The sequence below is a fragment of the Pongo abelii genome, chromosome 2, assembly GCF_028885655.2.
Source record: "Pongo abelii isolate AG06213 chromosome 2, NHGRI_mPonAbe1-v2.0_pri, whole genome shotgun sequence".
NCBI lineage: Eukaryota > Metazoa > Chordata > Mammalia > Primates > Hominidae > Pongo > Pongo abelii.
This window is the reverse complement of record NC_085928.1, coordinates 56,559,721-56,584,855: the sequence shown is the minus strand read 5'-3', so window position 1 is coordinate 56,584,855 and position 25,135 is coordinate 56,559,721. Positions and strand designations below refer to the sequence as shown.

The window sequence follows — 25,135 nt, the reverse complement described above, 5'->3', positions numbered from 1 at the left end:
TAACTACCCATGTTCTGCTTCTGCAAGCGTGTTTTCCCGCCTCAGGTTTCACTCCACAAACCTGACCCAGCCCCTGTCAAATGCATGTATAAAAGTCAAGCCTTGTCTTTGTTCCTTTCTCAGCCTTTGGATGTTAATCTGCTGAGCCTGTGGCCACCTAAATAAAATCCTCCTGTCTCACCCAGTGGTCTCCTGATTCTTGCAACAGTATAAGAGGTCTAGTTGTTGGCTTATCTCAGCTTTGGATGTGCCTTCCTAGGCTCAATCATTTTTAGCTTTTTAATTTAAAATGAGGGATCTGTGAATCTTCCTTTCACTTGAACCTTTAGAGGACATTGTAGGGTTATTAATAAAAGAACTTTAACTGAAATCTCCTTCATTTCTAACAGTGAAAGCCAAACATTCCTAACCCTGTATCGCAGGAAATAGAAATGTAGTATGTTTAGCCATAGATTATTTCTGAGACTCTTTTATAAAGCCTTCCATGGAAATAAATTGATCATGAAGAGAAAGGATTCTTATACAGCTTTTACTTATTCTGCTTAAGTTGGATATCTACATTTGTACTTTTCCCTCTTTTTCTTGGGAAGTATTATATAAATTATTTCAAGAATAACAATAGCTTATTTATCAATATTGTATCTACAAAACTAAAACTTGTCAGTTAACCACATTCTAAATTAACAAATTTTAAGATTTTATTATTTGGAATGACACAAAATAGAATAGTTTTAAAGTCTATGTTATCAATTAAAAAGCGTTGTTTTTTCGCATTTTAATCCAGTAGTACTGTTATAATACATTTAAAAGGCTTCATTTTGAACAACTATCTTCATTTTATCCCCTCCCACCTTTTCAGCCACAAAAGGCAGTGCTCCAAACTGAACAAATTTGCCAAGGTGGTCTTCTCTTTATACATTTAGTTTTCTTTGAAGATTCCTTCTTTTCCTTGGAGTGCTTTAGATTTGAAACTGAAGACATTATAATTTTACTGATTTCAAGTACAGTTTGAAGCTCAGAAGCTTTGTCTTGAAATAGCTTATGTTGATGTTCTTCTTCCTTAAGTTTTCCTTCTAAATGTTTAATCTTGTCCTCAGCAGTTTTCTGAGTTGTTGTAAGTCTAAAACACTCTTTTCCTAAGACATCATGCTTTTCAAGTTTTGCATACAGCTTCATCTGATCTTGTTCTTTTTCCCTCTGAAGCTGGACCTGTTGTTCTAGGATCATGTTCTTTTCTCGCTCTACATTGAGAACCATTCTCTTTGTATATTCTAGTTGCTTCTCTAGAAGAGTACAACGAGGCTGGGCTGTGCTTAACTGTATACTTATATCTTTTTTCTGCTTTATCAGCTCCTGGTGTGCCAGATTTCTCTCATTTGTTTCATTCTCTAAGGCCTTCTTATACTGTGCTGCTTCTCTGGAAAGAATGTTCAGGTTATCTTCAGCTTGTGTTCTCTCCAGCTCTAAACGATGAATTTTTTCCTGAAGAGTTTTTAAGGCTAAAATAAGAGCTGCCAGACGGGGCGGCCAGGCAGAGGCGCTCCTCACTTCCCAGACGGGGCGGCCAGGTAGAGGCGCTCCTCACTTCCCAGATGGGGCAGCCGGGCAGAGGCGCTCCTCACTTCCTCCCAGATGGGGTGGCGGCTGGGCAGAGGTGCTCCCCTGTTTTGTTATGAGGCAACATTGTGACCCACATATCCTTCAGAAACCTTTTAACGTGACTGAGACTAGATGTCTCCCCAAGCCTTCTAGAACAACTTCCTGGTGTAAGGCTATTCCTCCTGACTCAGAAAAGTCCATTTCCATTTGTGACAATTTATCTGAACTTTTGATGGCAATGCAAGATGAGCTGGACCAAATGAGCATAGAGCACCAATAACTACTGAAACAAATGAAGGAAACTGAAAGCCATTCAGTCTGTGACGACATAGAATGTGAACTAGAGTGTTTGCTCAAGAAAATGGAAATTAAAGGAGAACAAATCTCCAAACTGAAGAAGCATCAAGACAGTGTCCGTAAACTGCAGCAAAAAGTTCAAAACTCAAAGATGAGTGAAGCTTCAGTTATTCAGCAAGAAGACAGCTACCCTAAAGGATCAAAGAACATAAAAAATAGCCCCAGAAAATGTTTGACTGACACTAACCTTTTTCAGAAAAAACAGCAGCTTTCATCCAATACGAATTCATAATCTTCAAATGAAATTGAGAAGAGATGATATCATGTGGGAACAGTAACAAAACAGCAAAACTGTCACCTTAATGAACTTTGTCAATGAGACCTTGAATTGTCAAAAGTGGTTTTAATTTAATATAACTTTGTGACATTTTGAATCATGTTTCTAGCTTCCATAAAACATGAAGTTGCAGTATTTAAAAATTAATGCCTAATGACCTACTGGGTTCCAAATAATAAATTAATTGCTTTTTTATTTTTCTTATTGATTGAAACCCATAACCTCATCTTGTCTTGGAAACATTGTTTGCTTTGCAGATATCTTAAGCTAAATTTAAGAAATTGTACTAGATTGACAATATTCAAAATTGAGTTAAATCCGAGCTACAAGTACCATTCATTCCACTTTTCATTTAGTAGGTTTGGAACCTTAAAAACCAATGTTAAATGAACATAGTTCAGAAAGATCACTTAGCTTTCCTGGTGCCTTCTTTCTATTTTGTTTCAGAGCTGTGAAATGTTTTTCTCTTTTGGAAAAGGAAAAACTTAACAGTTACACAGTTTTGTGAAGAAGCCTTTAATCCAAGTTTTATGAGACAATAGGAACCTATAGCTACTTAATTTTTAGGAGACAGTAATTCAGTTGCAGAAGTTTTCCTCTGCTATTCCCATTCTCTTTTACAAAACTAGTTTTTTTAAAAAATCAATGATCAATTTTATCTTATTACTTTATAACTTTTGTTGACTTTTATTCTTTGCATTGTATGTAATGTCCATCAGTATAAATTGAGACTGTGAATTTCTAGGACCCACAAAAGCCATATTTTTTTTTTACAAGAAAGTATAGAGGAAGAGGAAGCTGGGCATTAAATTACCTCATCCAGCAGAAATTCACGGTAGTATGGTATATTTTTATTTTTTATATTTTAAAATCAATAATGTCAAATGTCATTGTGTATGCATGCTTTATAATAAATTTGCACTTGATCATTTTTATGGAAAAAAAAGGCTTCATTTAACCAGAAATATTCAAATGGGGCCCAGCACTATCCTTATTATACTTAGGCTTCATGCAAACCACAGGTTGGATTAGAAAGAAATCAATAATTCCACTCAAGGGTTTTCTATTTTACAACAAGAAAAGATTATTGAGTATGAATTGTAAAGTTCAACAATAATTACTTGGTAATTTTGAGGTAGTAAGCTCTATCTATTTAATAAACATATTGCTTAACTCACATTTTTTTACTATGAGAGACAATAAGGATAGAAATTTAAATAGCACCTCCTGCCACTGTAAAGCTTAAAATATAGTCAGAAAGCTAAATGTAGAAAATAGAAAATATAGAATGGATTAAAGATGGCAATATTTTAATAGTGAAAATAACTGATATTGATAATTTAATATATGCCAAGCATATTTCTAAAACCAATGAATAAATTTTAATGAAATAATTTCCACAACCCCATGATGTGTGTTAATATTTCCTGTGGAATGATGGCAACAAAAAATTTGACTCTTTAGTATTTTCATATTGTGGATTACAATATCAAGACACAGAGATATCGAATTCTCTCAAAGTCACACAGTAAGTGAGTAGCAGAGCTTGGTTTTCATACAAGGAGCCTAATTTTGTGGTCTCCCTTTTAAATTTGATGAAAACATAGAAAACAACTAATTTAGCCTGGGAGAGTCAGAGAATAATTCACTAAGGAAATGTGTCTATAAATGTATAAATAATAATTTGATAAAAGAAAAATCACACAAAGAAAACTCATCTAGAGACAGAAAGGATATATGCATAAAAACAAAGAACCAAGTATACCATTACATTCAGAGATCAGTGGGACATTGAGAGAATAAATAAGGAGCAGCAGAAGATAAAGCAAAATATCTAAAATAGAAATGTATTATGGGAATTCTTATTGTGTTATAATTTATTATAAAAATTTCCAAGGAAGGAATGCTGAGAGAGGTCGGAGGTTATGAAGGAGAAAATCTGAAAACCAGTTGAGGAGGAAATTGTGAGGTGTGTGAGATGATACAGTGTAAAACAATGTGCAACATTCCATTATAAGGAAGAGTGAGCCAAGACTAATGAAAATATCATTCCGAAAGTTTATGAGTCCTATAACCTCTAAGTTGAGACAGTTTCCAATAATGTGGAGCATCTTGTATGGATTTTGCTATGTTCAAATCAGAAAGTCTAAAATTAATGTGGCATATAGAAATATAATCTTTACAAATTAATGAGAAAATAATTGAAGAATGGAAATTTTTTTCTCCCAATTTTATACCAAAATGTGAAGTCAGATGGGAAAATATAGATTATGGTATACATTATCAGTATAGATATTTTAAATGACATAATTATCATTTCCATTATGGCTCCTTTTATAGGCAATGTATTTTAAACATATAAGCAGATAATACAAGGATTCAAAAGATCATCAAGCTCAAATATTCAGTAACACACCTAGCTTTCTATACTTATACTTCCTATAATTCAAAATATAGGATTTGATGGCACTTATTATAAGGGGAATAGATATAAGCACAAATTACATGTTCATATACAAAAAGTGTTATATGTGCATATATTATATTTTATATGCACACATATAAGTTACATATATATAAATACACATATAGTTTACATACATATGTACACACAGATAAAAAACCTCAAGGTAACATTCAAACAAAAAAAAGATAAAAAATGAATGACAAGGTAATAAAAGGAAGCACTAGACAACTCAGGTTAATTGTTACTGCAAATAAATGAAAAAACTAATTTTAGGTATTCTTGGTTGCCAAAATATAAAAATAATTCTTATTATTTAACATAAGCAAATTCATAAATTAATTAAGATATGTTTATTTGAGAATGATTAATTGAATGAATCTACAAAATGCAGCTTTGAAATACTTATTCTACTTCTGTGCAGATAATACAATAGAATTTTTATTTTGATTCATTGAATTTTTTGTCAAGTATTCAGGAATATTTCAAAAACAATAATTTTATGAGGATGAAGCAAAAATTATTCTTATTATTACTGTAAATATTACCCTTAATAAGCTTATAAGAATAACCAATTGTCGTTTTAGGAATGCAAGGGGAACTGGCATGTTATATTCCAGGCATGTAAATATCTGAGATAATAAGATGATAATATAATACATCAAACTCTAGAGATAGTAAGGGAAAGCATGCCACATAGAATTTCAATATACATTGTTTCAGTTGAATTTTGAGGTGTTAGTAGGTAATATAGGATTCCAAACAGATAATTAACTAAAATGACATTGATTGAATGTAAAAGTTTATGTTTTACACAATAGGTACATAGGTGACCAAGTTACCATTTTTTCTGTAAAAGTAAAGTTTTCAGTGCTATTCAAAATAAAAATAAATATATTGTACTTACATATGATAAAGTGTAAAATCTTAAAAAGTTAATATTGAAGAAATAAAATACCCCCAACATACATATCATGTCTATACACTTAAAAGTTCCAAAAACAAACAATTATACTTCATTATATAGAATATAAACATGATTCTTTTTATTTTTACTTATTTTTTAATTCAAAAAAAATTTTTTTTTTTTGAGACAGTCTCACTCTGTCGCCCAGGCTGGAGTGCAGTGGCGTGATCTCGGCTCATTGCAAGCTCTGCCTCACAGGTTCACGCCATTCTCCTGCCTCAGCCTCCCGAGTAGCTGGGACTACAGGCACCCACCACCACGCCTGGCTAAATTTTTCTTGTTCTTTGTATTCTTAGTAGAGACATGCTTTCACTGTGTTAGCCAGGATGTTCTCCATCTCCTGACCTCGTGATCCACCCGCCTTGACCTCCCAAAGTGCTGGGATTACAGGCATGAGCCACCTCACCCAGCCACATGATTCTTAATTAAGAACAAAATAATACTATTTATAAAGCCTTAAGGTGCCGAGAGGAGGTTGTCATTGGCAAGAGCATCTGGAGTCCTCTGGGATGTGGGGAATGTGCTATTTCTGGATAGGAGTGATAGATAATATCAGAGTTTACTTTGCAGTTACTTTAAATGAATTTTACATTTTCTTGGTGTATATTTCACACAATTTAATAAGGAAAAATAAAGGTTTAATTATATTATCTGCATAAAAGTAGAACATTTAAGTATTTCAATGCAAAACCAAGGCTTTTCTATATAAATCCTTTATGATCTTAAAAAGTTTTGGAACATATACTCAACTGCAACTTCAAACATCCACTTCAAAAAGTATAGAGGAGAGTACATTGACTAAGAAAACTTCAGTAGCATTTGATGCCAATTTTTGGATAAAACTGCTAAAAATAAGTGTAATGTGATGTTAATGTTAACATATTATTTTTTGTGTAAAAGTTGATATCTAATATATTTATTTCTTCATGAAATGCATTGTTAAATATCAAATTAAATGTTTTAGAGTGTCAGCAAAGGCAGTGACGTATTTTGGCAAGGCTATTATTAAGTTCTTGTACTGGATACTGTTTGAAAAAAAAAAAAAAGATGTTCCTGAAGCCAGTTGCAGAATACAACACTAAGACAAACTAGACCAGAGGATTTCTTTTCTTATCTTTCCTTTTTATAAAAGAATGTGGGTAAATGACTGTTTTTTCTAAATTCTGATAATTTGTCCTTGTGCATAGGTCTATATACTTTTTGTCATTTAACAGTAAAAATTATTATCTTGAGAATCCATGTGACCCATCTAATTTGTTGAGGTATTGTTGAAGAAAATGTCTCTGAATGAGCAATTGAATCTTTAGATTTACATATCTCACAAAGTATTCTGGCCCATAAATTGTTACAATCTATGAAATTATAATTTTAAAAAAATCAGTGAATGCCATAAATAATTTAAAGTTGTTCTTAATAGCCTTCTAATGTCTGAAAGAGCACAAACAATCTAAGGTCACACCTCAAGGAGCTACAGAAACAAGAACAAACAAACCCAAACCCAATAGAAGAAAGGAAATAACCAAGATCCGAGCAGAACTAAATGAAATTGAAACAAATAAAACAATACAAAAGATAAATAAACAAAAAGCTGGTTCTTTGAAAAGATGAATAAAATTGATTGACTGTTGGAGGCCGCATAAATGTTTTTTGTGATTAGGTACATCTGAAGCCAGTTAGTAAAATATGAACCTGTGATCAATTAAGCAGCTGACCAATCATTACCTCCTCCTCCTTGCTCTTGTTACCCAATAAATAAGAAGGGCTGTGGGAGCTCAAGGGGGGTTGTCTTTGCTTGCTAGAAGCAGGGAGTGCTCTTCTCCCCGTGTTGCCTTTCCTTAGAACAGTTTCTTTTAAGTTTTCATTTCTACGTTCCTCCCTTTGTTCATTCTTGTAATGATGGTCTCAAGTGGTAACAGCAGTAACTGCTGTAGTGATGGTCTCAAGTAGTAATAGTGGCAGCCAGCTACAATAGACCATTAGGAAGATTAACCCAATAATAGAAGAGAGAAAATCCAAATAACCTCACTAAGAAACGAAACAGGAGATATTACAATTGACACCACTGAAATACAAAAGGTTACTCAAGGCTACTATGAACACTTTTATGCACATAAACTAGAAAACCTAAAAGAGATGAATACAATCCTGGAAAAATGCAATCCTTCTAGCTTAAATCAGGGAGAATTGATACCCTGAACAGACCAATAACAAGCAGCGAGATTGAAATGGTAATTTAAAAATTACCTAAAAAAGAAGTCCAGGACCAGATGGATTCACAGCAGAATTCTACCAGACATTCAAAGAAGAACTGGTACCAATCCTTTTGACACTACTCCACAAGATACAGAAAGAAGGAACCCTCCCTAACTCATTAACTCAGACTCACCCTAATACCAAGAAAGGACATAACCAAAAAAGAAAACTACAGACCGATATCCTTCATGAACATAGATTCTAAAATCCTTAACAAAATACTAGGTAACAAAATCCAACAAAATATCAAAAGGATAATCCACCATGATCAAGTGGGTTTCATACCACGGATGCAGGGATGGATGGTTTAATATATGTAAGTCAATAAATGTGATACACCACATAAACAGAATTTACAACAATAATCACATGATCATCTCAATAGATGTAGAAAAAGCATTTGACAAAATCCAGCATCGCTTTACGATTAAAATTCTCAGCAAAATCAGCATACAAAGGACATACCTTACTGTAATAAAAGCCATTTATGACAAACCCACAGCCAACATAATACTGAATGGGGAAAAATTGAAAGCATTCCCTCTGGGAACTGGAACAAGACAAGGATGCCCACTCTCACCACTTCTCTTCAACACAGTACTGGAAATCCCAGCCAGAGCCATCAGACAAGAGAAAGAAATAAAGGGCATCCGCATCAGTACAGGGGAAGTCAAACTATCACTGTTTGCTGATGATATGATCATTTACGTTGAAAACCCCAAGAATTCCTCCAGAAAGCTCCTAGAACTGATAAAAGAATTCAGCAAAATTTCTGGATACAAGATTAATGTACACAAAACAGTAGCTCTTCTATGCACCAACAATGACCAAGCAGAGAATCAAATCAAGAAGTCAACCCATTTTACAATAGCTGCAAATATATATATATACATATTACATATATACATATATACTTAAGAATATATTTAACCAAGGAGTTGAAAGACCTCTGCAAGGAAAACTGCAAAACACTGCTGAAAGAAATGGTAGATGACACAAACAAATGGAAAAACATCCCATGCTCGTGGATGGGTAGAACTAATATTGTGACAATTACCATACTGCTAAGAGCAATCTACAAATTCAGCACAATCCCCATCAAAATACCACCATCATTCTTCACAGAATTAGAAAAAAACAATTCTAAAATCCATATGGAACCAAAAAATACCCCACATAGCCAAAGCAAGACTAAGCAAAAAAGAACAAAAGAAGGCATCACAATACCTGGTTTCAAAGTATACCAGAAGGCCATAGTCACCAAAACAGTGTGGTACTGATATAGTAATAGGCATATAGACCAAAGGAACAGAATAGAGAACCCGGGAATAAACCCAAATATTTACAGCTAACTGATATTTGACAAAGCAAAAAAAAAAAAAAAAAAAGGACACCCTTTCAACAGAAGGTGTGGTGGGATAATTGGCTAGCCACATGTAGGAGAATTAAACTGGATCCTCATCTCTCACCTTATACAAAAATCAACTCAAGATGGATTAAAGACTTAAACCTAAGATCAGAAAACAAAAAATTTTAGAAGATAACATAGGGGGAAAAATATCCTTCTAGACATTGGCTTAGGCAGGGATTTCATGACCAAGAACCCAAAAGCAAATAAAATTTAAAAAAAGATAAACAGCTGGGACCTAACTAAACTAAAGAGTTTTGCATGGCAAAAGGAACAGGCAGGAGAGTAAACAGACAACACACAGAGTGGGAGAAAATCTTCACAATCTATACGTCTGACAATGAACCAATATCCAGAATCTACAATGAACTCAAACAAATCAGTAAGAAAAAAATCAAACAATCCTATGAAAAAGTGGGCTAAGGACATGAATATACAATTCTCAAAAGAAGATATACAAATAGTCAATAAACATATGAAAAAATACTCAACATTACTAATGATCAGGAAAATGCACATCCAAACTACAATGTGTTATCACCTTACTCCTGCAAGAATGGCTGTAACAAAAAAGAAGAAAAAAATAGAAAAACAGATGTTGGTGTGGATGCGGTGAACAGGGAACACTTCTACACTGCTAGTGGGAATGTAAACTAGTAGAGCCGCTATGGAAAACAGTGTAGAGATTCCTTAAAGAACAAAAAGTAGAACTGCTATTTGATCCAGCAATCTCATTACTGGGTATCTCCCCAGAGGAAAAGAAGTCATTATTTGAAAAAGACACTTGCACACGCGTGTTTACAGCAGCACAATTCAAAATTGCAAAATCGTGGAACCAACCCCAATGCCCATCAATCAACGAGTGGATAAAGAAACGGTGGTATATATATATGATGGAAGACTACGCAGTTATAAAAACGAATGAATTAACAGCATTTGCAGTGACCTAAATGACATTAGAGACTATTATTCCAAGTCAAGTAACTCAGGAATGGAAAACCAAACAGTGTATGTTCTCACAGGTATGCATGAGGTAAAATATGAGGTCGCAAAGGCGTAAGAATGATACAATGGACTCTAGGGACTTGGGGGGAAGAGTGGGAGGGGCGAGGGATAAAAGATTACAAACACGATGCAGTGTATACTGCTTGGGTGATGGGTGCAAAATCTCACAAATCACCAGTAAAGAACTTACATGGGTAAACAAATACCATCTGTACCCCAAAAAATTATGAAAAAATAAAATTAAAAAAATTAGGTGAAATTCATCATAGCAATAATCAATTAAAAAGAGTTGTGGTCAGGTGCGGTGGCTCACGCCTGTAATTCCAGCACTTTGGGAGGCTGAGGCAGGCAGATCACAAGGTCAGGAGTTCGAGACCAGCCTGGCCAATGTGATGAAACCTCATATCTACTAAAAATAAAAAAATTAGTGGAGCATGGTGATGGGCACCTGTAGTCCCAGCTACTTGGGAGGCTGAGGCAAGAGACGCGCTTGAACCCGGGGGTCAGAGGTTGCAGTGAGCTGAGATTGTGCCACTGCATTCCAGCCTGGGCGAAAGAGCGAAACTCTGTCTCAAAAAACAAAAAACACAAACAAACAAACAAAGAAGAGTTGCAACTAAAACTGCCTATGTCTCAGTGAGTTATTGGAGACTCAGTCATGCAGTTTATTAAGGAGAATCAGTATAGTGACTTGAATGGATACAGATTGTTTACAGCTCTTCATTGTGTGTGTGTATGTGTGTGTGTACATTCACAAACATTCACATACTGTATTTCAGGACTTTAGAAAAATATGAAAGAAATTTCATATTACTCAACCCCTAAAATTTTGCCACAACTATAACATTTATTTCAAGTAAAAAAAATTTTTATTGAATTGGTTTCATTTCCTTAGTGACATTTGAATGGTATTTACGTCAAGTGCAGTGGGGTGAGGGGAGGGGGGAGGGATAGCATCAGGAGATATACCTAATGCTAAATAGCGAGTTAATGAGTGCAGCACACCAGCATGGCACATGTATACATATGTAACTAACCTGCACATTGTGCACATGTACCCTAAAACTTAAAGTATAATAATAATAATACAAAAAAAGATTATCATTTATTATTCCTTAATTTAGGTCTAATTTATTGTTCGACAATGTTGAAATGCTGATTTTTTTTAGAAAACTCATTTTTAATATTTTAAAATCTTGTTTCTATTCTTATAGGAAAAATAAATTATAGGAATTCCATAATTATTAACAAGTCATTATATTAATTACCTGACTTCTGAATTCACTTAGATGCATTGTGGCTATATGCTTCAAATTTTTTTATAGCTGCACATTGTTTATTAAAAGCATTATATCATTCTCACTCAAAAGTGGGAGTTGAACAATGAGAACATATGGGCACAGGGAGGGGAACATCACACACCAGGGCCTGTCAGGTGGTGGGAGGCTAGGGGAGGGATAGCATTAGGAGAAATACCTAATGTTGATGACGGGTTGATGGGTGCAGTAAACCACCATGGCACATGTATACCTTTGTAACAAACCTGCATGTTCTACCATGTATTCCAGAACTTATAGATATATATATAAAATAAATATATATTTATAATATATTTATAGATAATAAATATATATTTATAATATATTTATAGATAATAAATATATATTTATAGATAACAAATATATATTTATAATATATTTATAGATAACAAATATATATTTATAATATATTTATAGATAATAAATATATATTTATAATATATTTATAGATAATAAATATATATTTATAATATATTTATAGATAATAAATATATATTTATAATATATATTTTTATACATTATATATATTTCTATATATTTATATATAATAATATATATTTATTATATTTATATATAATAAATATATATTTATATATTTATATATAATAATATATATTTATATATTTCTATATAATAATATATATTTATATATTTATATAGATTGATATATATTTCAATATATAAATATATATATTTATATATATTTATATATTTATATATATCTATATATAATAATATATATTTATATATTTTTATATATCTATATATAATAATATATATTTATATATTTATATATCTATATATAATAATATATATTTATATTCATAAGATATAAATATATATAAAATAAATATTTATTTTATATATATAAAATATATTTATTTTATATATATAATAAATATTTATATATAAAATATATTTATTATATATATAATATATTTATTATATATATAATATATTTATTATATATATAATATATTTATTATATATATAATATATTTATTTTATATATATAAATATACATATATTTATTTTATATAAAATATATATTTATTTTATATATATAAAATATATATATTTTTATATATATATTTATTTTATATATATATACACACACATATATATATATATATAAAGGTTTTTGAGGGAGCAGGAGTAACTGTTACTCCCAGAGTTGACATTAAATCTGTTTGTGGGTTACATTTCAGTCTAAATGGCATGAATCATGGAATGATGGAGAAAGTTACTCATTAAAAGTTCCTTTACTGATCTATCTTGCAGCTGCCTTGGAACATGATTGTGGGTTGCAGTTTCTTTAAAGAAGTAGTCATGCTTGTATTTTCATGCAGAGAGGAATGGCATGGCTGTAACAAATAAAAAACTAAACTGTAGAAACCACAACAAAAAGCATTACATAGATGTTTCTGGTAACTTTTATTCAGCATTAAAATATGCAAACTTTCATCCATTTGATTTATTAAAATATATCAAAATATATTTATATACATTATATCTAATGTAATTTATATATACACATATACACAACTGTTAGAATGCCTGGGAAATAAGTTTCAGGACATCCAGAGTCCAGGCATTGGCAGAAAGCTTACACTGTGCTGGAGAGCTTCTCAGCTCTCTACAACAGAAAAGCAGGTAATTTTCAAGGACTCTTTCTGATCTTAGCCTTAGCTTCATGCTGAGAATTGTGACTTCTTTGCTTTTCACTTTCCAATCGTGTGCAAGTTTGTGATTTGCAGCATCTGACCAGAAAGCATAAAACAAAAGGACTTTCTGGAAAATACAGTAACAGGTTTTTTCCTGTAACAAGGAGAAAAAAAATACATAAGGGCATTAAATAGAAGATAAAAAAATAGATGGCCCTTTAAATATTAAAAATTTAGAATAATTATTACTTCCTGGAGGCATATTTTTAATTACATCTTAAAGGTGATTAATTTGATTTACTGCCTTATTCAAACTTATAATGAAATCTTATTCTTAATACATAACAGAGATGCCTGGTTTATTGCCATACTTTAAAAGACAATGAACAAGTTATGTGAGATAGACACACAATTGTTTTAAAGTTAAATATAAATCATTGCCATAATGTTGTTAGAAGAATATTATACTAGAATTGGATTTTATTATAATATAGAATTGGTGAATGTGTCTTGTTCATTTTCTTGTCAAAGCCAAATATAGTATGTTTTGCCAGTTTGTTTTGCCAAAACAAAAGAAAAATATTTTAGTTTTTTTGAAGTAAATATTCCTTTGTGATTCTGGATAAATCTGATTTTATGACAGTGAACTAAGAGTATACTGCAGTCTTAGAAATAAATAAAAGTTTTAAAAATAAAGAAATAGATACATTAGTAATCAAAGAGGAGAAATCTTGAAGAGCCAGAAATTGTGAGTAATCACTGAAAAACTGAAAACTGTCGAAATACATAAGCCAAGATAAAAACTTAGGTTTATGTTTATGGAATGTAGCATCCACACCAAGGGGGTTCTGGGTGTGGAGATGATGAAACAAGGATTAAGGATGGGGGCAGAAAGAGCCCAAATGTTACTTGGGTTGGTTACTCTAGTGAGAGACATTAGTGAAGAGAAAGGAGATCTGTTCACTAGGCAGAAACAGTGTTCAGGAGCTTGGATGAAAGGCAGAACAAACCTTCTGATGACTGGTAACGTGAGCTTTTTCATGACACTGAGGATATGGGGTTTCTGCTTCTTAGCAAGGTTTAGTCCATTCTCATGCTGCAAATAAAGACAAACTGAGATTTTAGTTTGTAATATCTAAAGGTAATATCTAAAGGTAAGAGGTTTAATTGACTCACAGTTCAGCATGGCTGGAGAGGCCTCAGGGAACTTACAATCAAGATAGAAGGGGAAACAAGCAAGCTCTTCTTTGCATGGTGACATCAAGGAGAAGTACTGAGCAAAAGGGAGAAAAAGCCCATCAGATCTCATGAGAACTTACTCTCAGGAGAACAGCGTGGGGGTAATGATCCCCATGATTCAATTACCACCTACCGGGTCCCTCCCACAACACCTGGAGATTATGGTAACTACAATTCAAGATGAGATTTGTATGGGGACACAGCCAAACCACATCACAGGGTAAATAAAATTCTGGACTTATGGACAAGGATGTTAGCTTTCTTTCCTGGAATTGTCAATGAACTTTATATATAAAGATAGTCTAGCAATCAATCTTAACAGGTCAAAACAAAAGGCCGATGGAACAGAGAGACATTTTTCAAAACCCGCAAATAAGTATGTCACTCTTTGGGGCAGTGTTAAAGGATTCCAAATTTTGTTTTCTCAACATGGAAACAAACATCAAAATTGTGGAGAAACCTTTCCCCCAATCAACATAGACTAGATGTTTAAAATTTGCAACATCAATTGTCTAGAGGTCCCAGAAGGAACACTATTGGGAAGAGATGAAACTAATATTTGAATAAGAAAAAGCCAAGTATGTCCCAGGCTCAGAAGACAGACAATAGTAAAACCACATGCAGATATATACATCCATATATGTATATACATGTCACACACACACACAAGCATATACCTACGTGTACACCACATGAGAGTTTAATTTCAAATCAAGCAAATAAAACAAAATGCTAAGAGTTACCAGGGAAATGCATTGAAGATTTGTGGGGGAAATAGGTGAAAGATTGCCTACATGTTACAACAAACTTTTCTTATCAATTTTTATGTTTTAATGTTTTATTTTTAATTTTTATGGGTATATAGTAGGTGTATATATTTATGGGGTATATGAAATATTTTGATTGAGGCATACAATGTGTAACGATCACATCAGGGTAAATGGGGTATCCATCACCTGTAGCATTTATCATTTCTTTGTGGCTTTATCAATTATTGGCACAAAAGGAGAATAGAATAGTCTTCAAAGTGCTGAAGGGGAGGTACATTTGAACATAGACTCCTCAAATTATAAATAAAACAAAACAAAAACATCATTGTAATATGAGGCAAAATGATGACTTTTTTACGAATTTGGAAAATATAAAAGCTTATGACCTGCAACCCTTTTTTGAAAGCATTATTAGAGACTATCCCCTAGCAACAAAAAGAAAATATCCCCACACTGAAAAAGTTATTGACCATCTTTCCAAATATGCAGTAGGAATGGCGAACTCCTTCAATGTTCATCTGTAGTCTCCCTAAATGGCTCCCAGAATCTTGCATCAGAGGTGTTCGGAGCATACTTTCTTGGTCTCTGTTTTTCTAGAAATATAGGTTGCCTTTAAATTTAAATTGAATTTTCAGCCAAGCTGTCAATATTACATATTTTCCTGTGAACAGGATTATACTGATTTTGCATCACTGTATTTAAATTAAAGCATTTTGTCGGTGCTTTGTATTATAATAATGTGCAAGAAAATATAATAATATAAATTCTAAGTAAGATTTTTCTTAATATCTGAAAAAGAAGGCCATCAGTGGATAGCAAGGAAAATGCAATGGTATATAAATATTTTTTTTTAATCTTTAACTTGTCATTAAAATATTTACATGACCATTCATATTTTATAAATATTGCATTAAGGACTAATATCACACAATGTTTAGGCCATTATTTTAGTGTTTGGCATATCTGAGTTTTACTTAGCTTTTATGATTTCCTGGAATTTTACCTGAGGTAAGTGCTTCAACCTTATTGAGTATAAATTTTTTCTCTTCAGAGATGCCTTTCATAAATATTCATTCAAATATATATCCCCAATATCCCAGCTTATAACTATGATTTTATTCTGCTTAATTTTTCTTATTAGTAGTTATCATTACTGGAGGTGTTAGTATATATTTGTTACTTTATTTATTATGAGTCTCTACAACTGCAATGTAAGTTCCATGGGACACATACAGAATATCTCTAGCCCACAACAAATCACAATGTCTGAAGAATAGAAATCATTCACCAAATATTTAGTAAAAGAATTAATAAATTCATTAGTGAGTAAGTGTCCTGGAAAGAAGTTTTGATAAACCAGTTTATTTATTTTCTTAATTAGAATGTACATCGCAAAAAAACACACAATGATCGATAATTTATTTGTGAACTAGAACAAAATGCATCCAGACAGAAATAATCCCATTACATTTGAATAGTATTGTTGCCTGTTTTAATAAGTATGAACACCTCTCACAGGATCAGGAGTAGAAAATCATTGTAGTGTGTTCTTCGCTTTGTAGAAATTGATACTCAGAAATTTAAGATAGCTTTGTGAGTGTATGTGTGTGTTTCCTTGTATGTGTATATGTATACAGTTATTGATATTGATATATATTCAGGAAGAGTTGAAACCAGAAGTGAGTACCAGGACTCTTAAATCCTAGCATACATTTCTTCTTCTTTAAGTTGTCTTTTAAATACAAATTTTGTTTTCTTTCAACATTGCTTAATTTGTGTAAATAGAGACATAAGAGAAGCTTTGCCAGGTGGCAGCTGAAGCCATAGTAGGAGCAGCGTTATCTTAATCGCACCACTGCTCTGACTGACAGAGACCACTAGGCTAGATTCATTTGAGCAATTGTTTATGCCATTCTCACAGTCCATCTGGGTACTAATGGGAATGGTGATGCCAGTGCCAGGCTAATGACAATCAGAGTTCTGCAAGTAATAACACTTTGGAATGATCTTTTGGGCAGAGTTATTTTCAGGGTATGCAAATGGAAAGTCCTTTATTAGTATTCTCAAGTTCTTTCTTCCTCTCTCTGTAACCCTTCAGCATCATTGTTCCCTCTTGAATATTCACATGTATTTCTTAAGTTATTTTTTCCCCGAAAACAACTGTGTGAAGTAAATTACATTCAGGGTTCTTAGTCATGGAAGGATTTTATTTTTTTCTGTGATCGAGGGGATGATACCAACAGGGCAAACACTGAAAAGCAACTGCTTTCAAACAGCATGCTATAGAACATAGGGTGAATACATTTGATAATGAAAGATTTAGTAATTTACAAATCGTTTGGTAAATTGACAATCTCTAGGAGGTTTTCTGTTATTGCCACTCCTCACTGCATGTTTGTTTTGTTATCTTAGCAATTAACCTTATAGCTTACATATAAAGGAAAAAAACTAAGCTGCAAGTTTCTCATGCTTTTATGATTCTGCGAGAAAGATTTTGAAATATTTGACTGCTATGCAAACACAATAAAAGTTTATCCTGGCTATGCTTCCAAAGGTTCATCCCAAAAACCTATAAATTATAACAAAAATGATAATTTTATTAGGATAAATGAAGGTTCATTCCAAAAACCTATAAAGTATAACAAAATGATAATTTTATTAGCATAAATGAAGGCTTATTCCAAAAACCTATAAAGTAAAATAAAAATGATAATTTTATTAGGATAAATGTATGCCTAGTGTTCAGTCCCAAGTTAAATAGACACACACACACACACAAAAAAAGAAGTAGAAGCCATTTGCTTGGAAAGATTATAAGCAGTGATATGGACTACAGTCAATTAAGTATATTGAATATACCCTCATAATTATAATTCTTTTATGTTGAGTGAATTGCTTAAATTTATAATTTACATTTCAAAGATCAAATTATTTTAAACTGGAATGAATAGAATATCATATCATTATCTATCAGCTGTAGCATAACATTACACTTTTGCAGTAAGCTAAGAAAACTTTTTTCAAGTCATGAAAGAAACATTTAACAAACAGCATTTACTGAAAGAAACAAAGTAACCTATTTTAGAAACACACTTATTTATATATGATATTATTTATAAATTCTTTTCAAAAGGCATGGCATCTCTTTGCAATTTTAGTCATTGCATATATAATCATGTGAATATTTAATATGAGAAACATTCCAGAGAAAGCAACATGTTTATTAATGCCATCTCATCCAAAATAAACTCTTCTATAACTTCACTGTAAGATATGTCTAAGCCCTCTTTGAGGTTTTTCTGGTATTAGCAATTGTTTTTTATCTGCTGCCCATCAGATGCATTTTATTTTACTATTAAGTTTTTGTTTTTCTTTAAGTATATCTATTTCAAGCTTACTTAACGTATCCTAATATCAAGAAGTACTTTGTAGTAAATTTTGTTCTAAAAGTGATGCTTTGAAAAGTGAAAAGCTATATTCTGATTTTTGAGCAGTTTAATTTTCTTGTATTGGTTATCTGTTGATTGTTCTTCAGGACATAATAGTTTACTGTTACACTTTGAAAGAGATTTGAAAGCATATTTTAAACTTGGTTGCTTGTCTGTATAAAAATGATGATATTCCTTCTCATTCACATCTGTCAGTAAAGATCACAAATATTCTCTCTCTCCTGTAACTTTCTTCTATGAAAATAAGTTCTATAAAAGTCTTCATTTTCTATATTTGAGGGAAACTAATATAATTGTGGAAGTTCCCTTTTAGAACTTTTTCTTACAATTAAAAAAATAGATGTCAAGCAATTGTGAATATACTGTGTAAAAAGCAGCCATATAATGTTTTAAGTTATGGTATTGCCATAAAAGACTTATAACACTAATTTGCCTGAAATATAATCAAGGGAATTAGAAAACAATATTGTAATTTTAAGATATGGAGATATTTCAGAAAATTACATAAATAACATAACTTCACAACTCCACTGACATGACTAAGTAAATTCTTGCTGTGCCTCTATGAATAAAAAAAAGTTAGTTTTACACAAAGGTAAATATATAAACCTTGCTCTGCTTTGAACCTCTGATTCATTTTGTTTTAAAAATTAATATTTTATGCTAGATGGGTGTATCAGCAACTTTCTGCCTATTCCTGACCAATAATGAGTTTCATATTGAACATTGCTAAACTTATAAAAGATTCAAACATTGAGCCATAACTAAAGGACACATGAATTGTACTATAGATAATTCTGAATGTAAATCAAAATAAGTATATATATATGTATATATTATAGATATGCCAAGTATTATAATTAATGCTGATATTAACCACCATAATTAGCTTATCAAGCACCAATCTCATTGTATTCTTTGTAGTCCATGTGTTGTGCCCCTATATTACATAAGTGCCCAGTAAATATATGCTGATTGGTGGGCGGGTAAAGCAAATATAAGTAAATGAAAATCTAAAGAAAACACTAAAGAGTCTGAAGATTTCACTTTTATTGGATTAAAAAGCTACCATTTCTTGTCCAGGCATGGTGGCTCATGCCTGTAATGCCAGCACTTTGTAAGTTCGAGGCAGGCAGATCACTTGAGGCCAGTTCAAGACCAGCCTGGCCAACATGGTGAAAACCCCGTCAATACTGAAAATAAAGAAATTTGCTGAGTGTGGTGCCACCTGCCTATAATCCTAGCTACTCGGGAGTCTGAGGCAGGAGAATCACTTGAACCCGGGAGGTGGGGATGGCAGTGAGCAGAGATCACGCCACTGCACTCCAGCCTGGGCATCAGAATGAGACTCCATCTCAAAAAAAAAAAAAAAAAGCTACCATTTCTCTAGTGGAATAACTTTCTATAAAAATATGACTGTTTAATATTTCCAATAATTTGGAGCTTTTATAATCTTAATTTTCTAGGTGTCTTTTCACTCAGAAATATTCTCAGTCTACAATGATCTTCCTCAAAATCATCCACATTCAGGAAATTGATATCAAACAGGAGTATTAAGCTTTATTCTGTCATAAGGAATGTGCCAATTAACATTAATAATCATCTCATGCAAACTGTAGAGAAAGGAATCACCAGCAGCAAACATATCTTAGTTTTCATACTTGATTTTTTTAAATTCACAAATTTGTTACAGTATTTAAGAAAGTTTGAATCTTTCCTCAAGTAGATTACATGTAGAATCTGAAATGAATGTCGGAACCATGCTGTGGAATCGGTTGAAAAACAAACAGAAATGAATGACCATGAAAGAGACATAAACCTGTAATCTTACATTGCAAGGGGAACCTAGTTTTGCAAATAAATTACATACAGTCAATAGCACTGCTTGCCATAGACTAGGTTCCTTATGTTCTTTTGGGAATGGTTTTTCAATCTCTTCTTAATGGAAAAGTATGTTGATAATCCTTACGTCCACAGGTCTCGTCAGAGTGCCTCTAAGAAGAAACATGACATATTTGCTGTAGGCAAAGGGTTGACTGCATCAGAAAAGTTCAAAGTATTTACTCCTTTTCATTTTTTTTTATGTAATGCTATTTGGCTTGACTTGTTTCTATAATAAATTATTTTTTGTGTTTTTGTTGAAATTTTTAGTTGATTCCTGTTTCTTTAGTAAACTCATTTGTAGGTTCTCAGAGAAATCTTTGAAGCTCTACATGGTTCAAAAGCAATATTTAGTTTACTATAATTTAGTTAAGATTATATTTAAAATATTTTAAATTGAGGCTTTTAAATAAAACCTGACAGGAGAAATGTTTTACTTAAACATGAAAAACTTCAGAGCATTAAATACTTGATAAACATGTTTCATTTTTTTTTTTATTATACTTTAAGTTCTGGGATCCATGTGCAGAACATGCAGGTTTGTTACATAGGTATACACGTGCCATGGTGGTTTACTGCACCCATCAACCCATCATCTACATTAGGCATTTCTCCTAATGCTATCCCTCCCCTATCCCCCACCCCCCAATAGGCTCTGGTTTATGATGTTCTCCTCCCTGTGTCCATGTGTTCTCATTGTTCAACTCCCACTAATGAGTGAGAACATCTGGTGTTTGGTTTTCTGTTCCTGTGTTACTTTGCTGAGAATGATGTTTTCCAGCTTCATCCATGTACCTGAAAAGGACATGAACTCATCCTTTTTATGGCTGCATAGTATTCCATGGTGTATATGTGCCACATTTTCTTTATCCAGTCTATCATTGATGGTCATTTGGGTTAGTTCCAAGTCTTTCCTCTTATGAATAGTGCTCCAGTAAACATACGTTTGCATATGTCTTTATAGTAGAATGATTTATAATCCTTTGGGTATATGCCCAGTAACGGGCTTGCTGGGTCAAACAGTATTTCTGGCTCTAGATCCTTGAGGAAATGCCACACTATCTTCCACAGTGGTTGAACTAATTTACACTCCCACCAACAGTGTAAAAACATTCCTATTTCTCCACATCCTCTCCAGCATCTGCTGTTTCCTGACTTTTTAATGATCGCCATTCTAACTGGTGTGAGATGGTATCTCACTGTGGTTTTGATTTGCGTTTCTCTAATGACCAGTGATGATGGGTTGGTTTCATATGTTTGTTGACCACATAAAAGTCTTCTTCTGAAAAGTGTCTATTCATGTTCTTACACCCACTTTTTGATTGGGTTGTTTGTTTCTTGTAAATTTGTTTAAGTTGCTTGTAGATTCCGGATATTAGCCTTTTGTCAGATGGACAGATTGCAAAAATTTTCTCCCATTCTGTAGGTTGCTTGTTCACTCTGATGAAAGTTTCTTTTGCTGTGCAGAAGCTCTTTAGTTTAATTAGATCCCATTTGTCAATTTTGGCTTTTGTTGCCATTGCTTTTGGTGTTTTAGTCATAAAGTCTTTGACATGCCTATGTCCTGAATGGCATGCCTAGGTTTTCTTCAAGGGTTTTTATGGTTTTAGGTCTTACTTTTAAGTCTTTAATCCATCTTGAGTTCATTTTTGTATAGGTTGTAAGGAGGGGGTCCAGTTTCAGTTTTCTGCATATGGCTAGCCAGTTTTCCCAACACCATTTATTAAATAGGAAATCCTTTTCCCATTGGTTGTTTTTGTCAGGTTTGTCAAGGATCAGATGGTTGTAGATGTGTGGTATTATTTCTGAGGCTTCTGTTCTGTTCCATGGTGTATTTATCTGTTTTGGTACCAGTACCATCCTGTTTTCATTACTGTATCCTTGTGGTATAGTTTGAAGTCAGGTAGTGTGATGCCTCCAGCTTTGTTCTTTTTGCTTAGGATTGTCTTGGCTACATGGGCTCTTTTTTATTTTCATATGAAATTTAAAATAGTTTTTTTCTAATTCTGTGAAGAAAGTCAATGGTAGCTTGATGGGAATAGCATTGAATCTGTAAATTACTTTGGGCAGTATGGCTATTTTCACTATATTGATTCTTCATATCCATGAGCATAGAATGTTTTTCCATTTGTTTGTGTCCTCTCATTTCTTTGAGCAGTGGTTTTTAGTTCTCCTTGAAAAGGTCCTTTACATCTGTTGTAAGTTATTTTCCTAGTTATCTTATTCTCTTTGTGGCAATTGTGAATGGGCATTCACTCATGATTTTGCTCTCTGTTTGACAATTATTGGTGTATAGGAATGCTTGTGATTTTTGCACATTGATTTTGTATCCTAAGACTTTGCTGAAGTTGTGTATCAGCTTAAGTAGACTTTGGGCTGAGACTATGAGATTTTCTTTTCCTTTCTTTTCTTTTTTTTTTTTGTGATGGGGTTTCACTCTTTTTTCCCAGGCTGAAGTGCAGTGGAACAATCTTGGCTCACCACGCCTCTGCCTCCTGGGTTCAAGCGATTCTCCTGCCTCAGCCTCCTGAGTAGCTGGGATTACAGGCATGTGCCACCACACCCAGCTAATTTTGTATTTTTACTAGTGACAGGGTTTCTCCATGTTGGTCAGGCTGGTCTCGAACTCCTGACCTCAGGTGATCTGCCCACCTCAGCCTCACAAAGTTTTGGGATTACAGGCATGAGCCACCACATCCGGTTTTGATTTTCTAAATACACAGTCATGTCATCTGCAAACAGAAACAATTTGACTTCCTCTCTTCCTATTTGAATATCCTTGATTTCTTTCTCTTGCCTGATTGCCCTGGCCAGAACTTCCAATACTATGTTGAATAGGAGTTGTGAGAGAGGGATCCTTGTCTTGTGCCACTTTTCAAAGGGAGTGCTTCCAGCTTTTGCCCTTCAGTATGATATTGTCTGTGGGTTTGTCATAAATAGCTCTTATTATTTTGAGATATGTTCCATCAATATCTAGTGTATTGAGAGTTTTTAGCATGAAGTGATGTTGAATTTTATTGAAGGCCTTTTCTGCATCTGTTGAGATAATCATGTGGTTTTTGTCATTGGTTCTGTCTGTGTATGGATTACGTTTATGGATTTGAGTATGTTGAAACAGCCTTGCATCCCAGGGATGAAACCAACTTGATCATGGTAAATAAACTTCTTGATGTGATGCTGGATTTGGTTTGCCAGTATTTTATTGAGGATTTTCTCTTGGATGTTCATCAGGGATATTGGCCTGAAATTTTCTTCTTTTGCTGTGTCTCTGTCAGGTTTTGCTATCAGGATGATGCTGACCTCGTAAAATGAGTTAGGGAGGATTTCCTCTTTTTCTGTTGTTTGGAAGAGTTTCAGAAGGAATGGTACCAGCTCCTCTTCGTACCTCTGGTAAAATTTGCCTGTGAATCTGTCTGGTCCTGAGATTTCTTTTGGTTGGTAGGCTAATAATTACTGCCTCAATTTCAGAACTTGTTATTGGTCCATTCAGGGATCCGACTTCTTCCTGGTTTAGTTTTGGGAGGGTATATTTGTCCATGAATTTATCCATTTCTTCTAGATTTTCTAGTTTATTTGCGTAGAGGTGTTTATAGTATTAGCTGATGGTAGTGTGTATTTCTGTGGGATCAGTAGTGATATCCCCTTTATTGTTATTTATTGTGTCTATTTGATTCTTCTCTCTTTTCTTCTTTATTAGTATGGGCAGCAGTCTATCTATTTTGTTAATCTTTTCAAAAAACCAGCTCTTGGTTTTAGTCATTTTTTGAAGGTTTTTTTTTTTTTAATGTCTCTGTCTCCTTCAGTTCTGCTCTGATCTTAGTTATTTCTTGTCTTCTGCTAGCTTTTGAATTTGTTTGCTCTTGCTTCTTTAGTTCTTTTAATTGTGATGTTAGTACGTCAATTTTAGATCTTTCCCGCTTTCTCCTGTGGGCATTTAGTGCTATAAATTTCCCTCTCAACACTGCTTTAACTGTGTCCATGAGATTCTGGTACATCGTGTCTTTTTTTCCACTGGTTTCAAATAACTTATTTATTTCTGCCTTAATTTCTTTATTTATACAACAGTCATTCAGGATCATGTTGTTCAGTTTCACGTAGTTGTGCAATTTTGAATGAGTTTCTTAATCTTGAGTTCTAATTTGATTGCACTGTGGTCTGAGAGACTGTTATGATTTCCGTTCTGTTGCATTTGCTGAGGAATGTTTTACATCCGGGTACATGGTCAATTTTAGAATAAGTGTGATGTGGTGCTGAAAAGAGTGTGTATTCTGTTGATTTGGGGTGGAGAGTTCTGTAGATGTCCATAAGGTCTGCTTGGTCCAGAGCTGAGTTCAACCCCTGAATATCCTTGTTAATTTTCTGTCTCATTGTTCTGTCTAATATTGACAGTAGGATGTTAAAGTCTTCTGCTATTATTGTCTGGGAGTCTAAGTATGTTTGTAGGTCTCTAAGAAATTGCTTTATGAATCTGGGTGCTCCTCTA

At 33.1% G+C, this 25,135-nt stretch overlaps 2 pseudogenes; one reads left to right on the top strand and one right to left on the bottom strand.

Moving 5' to 3' along the window:
- Positions 1-803: 803 nt before the first annotated feature.
- LOC100939700 (centrosomal protein CEP57L1-like) lies at positions 804-1,527 on the bottom strand (annotated as a pseudogene).
- A 142-nt stretch (positions 1,528-1,669) lies between these two features.
- On the top strand, positions 1,670-3,154 carry LOC112132753 (centrosomal protein CEP57L1-like; annotated as a pseudogene).
- The last annotated feature ends 21,981 nt before the right edge of the window (positions 3,155-25,135 follow it).